Source organism: Gracilinanus agilis, chromosome 2 (genome assembly GCF_016433145.1).
Source record: "Gracilinanus agilis isolate LMUSP501 chromosome 2, AgileGrace, whole genome shotgun sequence".
Classification (NCBI taxonomy): Eukaryota; Metazoa; Chordata; class Mammalia; order Didelphimorphia; family Didelphidae; genus Gracilinanus; species Gracilinanus agilis.
The window spans coordinates 460,910,520-460,916,431 of record NC_058131.1 but is presented as its reverse complement, the minus strand read 5'-3'; the positions used below and the strand labels follow the sequence as shown (position 1 = coordinate 460,916,431).

The following is a 5,912-nucleotide window of genomic DNA, read 5'->3' as shown; positions in this document are numbered from 1 at the left end:
CTTGGGGTAAGTGACATCAGCAAAACAGTGTATGATAAACCCAAAAAGCCCAACTTTTAGGACAAAAATTCACTATTTGACAAAAACTGCTGGGAAAATTGGAAAACAATATGGGAGAGATTAGGTTTAGATCAACATCTCACACCCTACACCAAGATAAATTCAGAATGGGTGAAAGACTTGAATATAAAAAAGGAAACTGTAGGTAAATTAAGTGAACACAGAATAGTTTACTTGTCAGATCTCTGGGAAAGGAAACATTTTAAAACCAAGCAAGAGTTAGAAAAAATTACAAAATGTAAAATAAATAATTTTGATTATATTAAATTAAAAAGGGTTTGTACAAACAAAAACAATGCAACCGCCCCAGCGTGGCAGCCTCCGGCATGCAGGGAACTCGTGCGTACCGGCTCCGCTCCTGGAAGGCTTGTTGCAGTGCTTCTATGTTCTTTGCTAGGTATCCAAAGAAGAAGTCTCCCTGTCTTGGGGCTCCCTCTCCTTGAAGTACCACAGTCTGACCCAATCAAAGAACCCCAGAGCCAGAGGGAATGGCTCCCAGGACCCAGAGAACCCCTTCCCAGGGGTCAATAACATTCAAGGATGTGACTATGGACTTCACCCAGGAAGAGTGGTGCCTTTTGGACGATGCTCAGAAGGAGCTGTACCTGGAGGTTATGCTGGAGAATGTGCAGAATCTACTCTCTGTGGAGGCAGAGACTAATTTTGAAGTGAAGGAGATGTCTACAAAGCTGAGACTTTTTGTGGAAGGATTTGGCCCTCAAAAATGCATGAATGAGGGTTACCATGACTTAATTTTGAGAGAAATATGTGGCTCTGATATTAGCATAAATACATATCTGAAGAGTGACTGTGAATTTGAGAAAGCTGCAGAGAAATTCAGCCAGTATTCAGTCCTAAATCAGTGTATTAAATTGACCTCAGGAAATGATTGTTGTCAGCACAGTGAATACTGCAAGTGCTTTCCTGAAGGAATAGGACTTATTCAGTCAAATGAGAAATCATCTGAAATGCCCACATATCAATGTAATGTAAAGGGAATGGTCTTTGGCTCTAGTTCAGACATCATTAGACATCCAAAAAGTAAACGTGTAGAGATGGCTTCTGTGTGTGATAAAGGTGGGTTGCAAGTTTTAAGTCAGAACTCTGAGCTTGTTGCACATCAAAGAATCCATTATGGAAAGAAACCTTATGAGTGTAAACAATGTGGAAAGACTTTCAAACGGAAGGACCATTTTGCTGAACATCAGACACTTCACACTGGAGAGAAACCTTATGAATGTAAACAGTGTGGAAAGGCTTTTACATGGAAGAGATCTTTTGCTTCACATCAGCTAATCCACACTGGAGAGAAACCTCATAAATGTAAAGAGTGTGGAAAGGCTTTTACACATAAGAACTCTCTTGCTTCACATCAGCTAATCCACACTGGAGAGAAACCATATCAGTGTAAACAGTGTGGAAAGGATTTCACACAAAGAGGCAATCTTGTTTTACATCAGAGAATCCACACTGGAGAGAAACCTTTTGAATGTAAGCACTGTGGAAAGACTTTCACACAAAGAGGCAATCTTGCTAAACATAAGAGAATCCACACTGGAGAGAAACCTTATGATTGTAAAGAATGTGGAAAGGTTTTCAAAGTCAGTACATATCTCGCTATGCATCAGCTAATGCACACTGGAGAGAAGCCTTATAAATGCAAACAGTGTGGAAAGACTTTCACACAGAGATGCCATCTTGCTGCACATCAGAGAATCCACACTGGAGAGAAACCTTATGAATGTAAACAGTGTGGAAAGGCTTTTACATGCAGTGGCCATCTTGCTAAACATCAGAGAATCCACACTGGAGAGAAACCTTATGAATGTAAACAGTGTGGAAAGGCTTTCACACAAAGAATCCATCTTGCCTTACATCAGAGGATCCACACTGGAGAGAAACCTTATGAATGTAAACAGTGTGGAAAGGTTTTCACATGAAGGGGCCATCTTGTTTTACATCAGAGAATCCACACTGGAGAGAAACCTTATGAATGTAAAGAGTGTTGAAAGCCTTTTACAATCCATATATCTCTTGCTGCACATCAGCTAATGCACACTAGAGAGACTCCTTATGAATGTAAACAGTGTGGAAAGACTTTCACATAGAGATGCCATCTTGCTGTACATCAGAAAATCCACACTGGGGAGAAACATTCTGACTAACCACTGTGGAATGGCTTTTATGTGTAGTGACAATTTTGCTGCACATCAGAGAATACACAGTGGAAAGAAACCTTATGAATGTAAACAGTGTGGAAGGGCTTTTACAGTGAAGAGATATCTCATTAGACATCAGAAAATCCACACTGGAGAGAAATGTCTTGTATGGGATAAAATCATGCATTATTTTACATCAGACATTTATTAGTATTAGTTATGTTAGTTTGGAAACTTCCTATTAAAAAAATTAGTGAAAGTTAGGTTTTCTTCTGAAGGGAGATACTAATCTCTCCTTATGAAGAGTATGGAAATCTTCCTCCCCGGCAGCTTTTTTATATATACATGAATATACATCTTTTATTCACTCTTCTAATGTGGCCAACTCCCTCCCACCCCCAAATTTTCTTCCCTTTTTAATTTTTTTTAATTTATGGATTAATAGATTAGATTCCCATTCCCATGGGAAAAGTCTTAAAACTTACAGATATAATCTTCAGTCCTTCTCCTAAATGTTTCATTCTGAAAGGTTAGAAATTGCAAACTTGACAAATACTCCCCTGAGTTCAACAGTGCTGGGAAACTTAAGGGAGAGTAGGACAAGATAAAGAAAATATAACATACATAGGTATTGTATCATACACAGTGGGTGACTAGAAGAGGAATATTGTGTTAATTTCCTATGTATTCTGAGTTCTTTTGTATATTGTGGACATTGCTGTTGAGTCAGTCACTCAGAGCAGTGCCCCTCTCCTCTCTCTTTCCCTAATAAAGACTGCATATTTTCCTGCAGACATCTTATTCTGTCTCTTGCCTGCTCATTTGAGCAGGGATGCAGACCCTGAGATTCCATTCCACGCTTCTTGAATGTAAATAATGTGGAAAGTCTTTCACTCAGAGGAGCCATCTTGTAGGACATCAGAGAATCCACATTGGAAAGAAACTTTATCAAGGTACACGGATTAAGTGAGAAAATATTTGTAAAATGTTTTGCAAGCCTTCATTCCCTGTGGAAATGCCAGCTTTGATATGAAAATTACGTCTTTGGAAAGACAGGAGAAAACACTGACACTAATGGCTTCATTTTTAATTCAAATTGATTGAGGCAAGTTTTACTTGTCAGCCCTCCTATCCAAGGGATATAAAGAACAGAAGCTCATTATATATGAACAATGGAGACAATAGACAGGTTTCTTTTTCTTTTTTTTTTTTTTTAGTTTATCCCTTATATTTGGTCTTTGTATCATTTCTGAAAAGGGTAAGCTATATGAGTTAGTGACTTTTACAGCTTGATAGCATCCGAGTTCAAACTTGATGAATAGGAAGTTTTCAAAGAGAGATGCAAATTATCAACTAGTATATATGAACTGGAAAGACCTCCAGGAATTGATTCAGAGTGAAAAGAGCAGAACCAGGAGAACCTTATACACAGAGATGGATACATTGTGGTACAATCAAATGTAATGGACTTCTCTACTAGCAGCAATGCAGGGATCCAGAGCAAGGCTGAGGGACTCATGAGAAAGAAGCTCTCCACATCCAGAGAAAGAACTGTGGGAGTAGAAACCCAGAAGAAAAACAACTGCTTGATCACATGGGTCGATGGGGATATGATTGAGGTTGTAGACTCTAAAATGATCACCCAAGTGCAAATATCAATAATATAGAAATAGGACTTGATCAATGACACATGTAAAACCCAATAATTGCATATTGGATAAAGGAGGGGGGTGGTAGGAGGGGAAAGCATGTAAACATGGGGAAATATTCTAAATTAATTAAATAAAAAATGTTAAGTCAAAAACGAAAGAAAGAAAGGGAATGCTGTCACTGCCAGAGAAAAAACTGCTAGAGTCTGATGGATGCAGATCAAAGTATACTATTTTTCCCATCAGTGTATCTTGTAAATATTAAAAATGATAAAGGCTGATATAAATATTAAAAAAAAACAATGCAACCAAAATCAGAAGGGAAACAACAAACTTGGAAAAAATCTTTGTAATTCTGACAGAGGTCTAATTACTCAAATATACAAGGAACTAAATCAATTGTATAAAAAATCAAGTCATTCCCCAATCAATAAATGGGCAAGAGATATGAAAAGGCAATTTTCAGATAAAGAAATCAAAAGTATCAATAAGCACATGACGAAGTGTTCTAAATCTCTAATAATTAGAGAAATGCAAATCAAAACAACTCTGAAGTATCACCTCACACCTAGCAGATTGGCTAAAATTACAGTAGAGGAGAGTAATGAATGTTGGAGGGGATGTGGCAAAATTGGGACATTAATGCATTGCTGGTGGAGTTGTGAATTGATCCAACCATTCTGCTTGGATTTAGAATTATGAATTTAGAACTATGCCCAAAGAGCGCTAAAAGATTGCCTGCCCATTGATCCAGCCATACCATTCCTTTATTTAAATGCTTCGATTTAAAATCAAAAGTAATAGACTTCTGTACTAGCAGCAACGCAATGACCCAGGACAATTCTGAGGGATTTATGGAAAAGAACGATACCTACATTCAGAGGAAGAACTACAGGAGAGGAAACACAGAAGAAAAACAACTGATTGAACACTTGAGTTGATGAGGACATGATTGGGGATGTAGACCTGAAAGGACCACACTAATGCAACTATCAATAATATGTAAATAAGTCTTGATTGATGAAACATGTTAAAACCAGTGGAAATGAGAGTTAACTATGGGGGGGAGGAACTTGAGGGGGTGAAGGTTAAAGTAAAAACATGAATCATGTAACCATGAAAAATTTTTCTAAAAATAAAAAAAATTAATAAAAAATAATTATAAGAGATTTAGAACACTTTTTCATGTGTTTATTGATAGTTTTGATTTCTTAATCTGAGAATTGCCTATTCATGTCCCTTGCCCATTTATCAATTGGGGAATGTCTTGGTTTTTGAGTAATTAGACCTTTTCCGAGTTTTTTGTTATAAAGATTTTTCCCCAATTTGTTGCTTCCCTTCTAATTTTGGTAGAATTGGTTTTGTTTGTACAAAAACTTTTTAGTTTAATATAATCAAAATTATTTATTTTACATTTTGTAATTTTTTCTAACTCTTCCTTGGTTTTAAAATCTTTCCTTTCTCAGAGATCTGACAAGTATATTACTCTGTGTTCACTTAATTTACTTACAATTTCCTTCTTTATATTCAAGTCATTCACTCATTCTGAATTTATCTTGGTATAAGGTGTGAGATGTTGATCTAAACCTAATCTCTCCCATATTGTTTTCCAATTTCCTCAGCAGTTTTTGTCCAAATAGTGGATTTTTGTCCCCAAAGCTGGGTTCTTTGGGTTTATCATAGACTGTCTTGCTGAGGTCTCTTACCCCAAGTCTATTTCACTGATCCTCCCTTCTGTCTCTTCACCTGTACCATATTGTTTTGATGACTACTGCTTTATAGTACAGTTTAAGATCTGGTACTGCTAGGCCCCCTTCCTTCATATTTTTTTTTTCATTATTTTTCAGAGGTCTTTTTTATCATGGGTCTCTGATGTCCAGGGTCACCTTTTCCTCAGCATGACAAGACTGCGAGGAAGGAAAGGAATTTTTCTGCTTTCTTTTTGACCTGAAACATTTCTAGAGTTTGGGATGTCCAAGGGAAACCCAGGATCCCATGCCAGTAAGAAAAAAATCAGGATAATTAGTGATGGCCCAGGATGCAG

At 37.2% G+C, this 5,912-nt stretch overlaps 1 pseudogene; it reads left to right on the top strand.

The window, feature by feature from the left end:
* Positions 1-608: 608 nt before the first annotated feature.
* On the top strand, positions 609-2,069 carry LOC123233991 (annotated as a pseudogene).
* Positions 2,070-5,912: the final 3,843 nt, after the last annotated feature.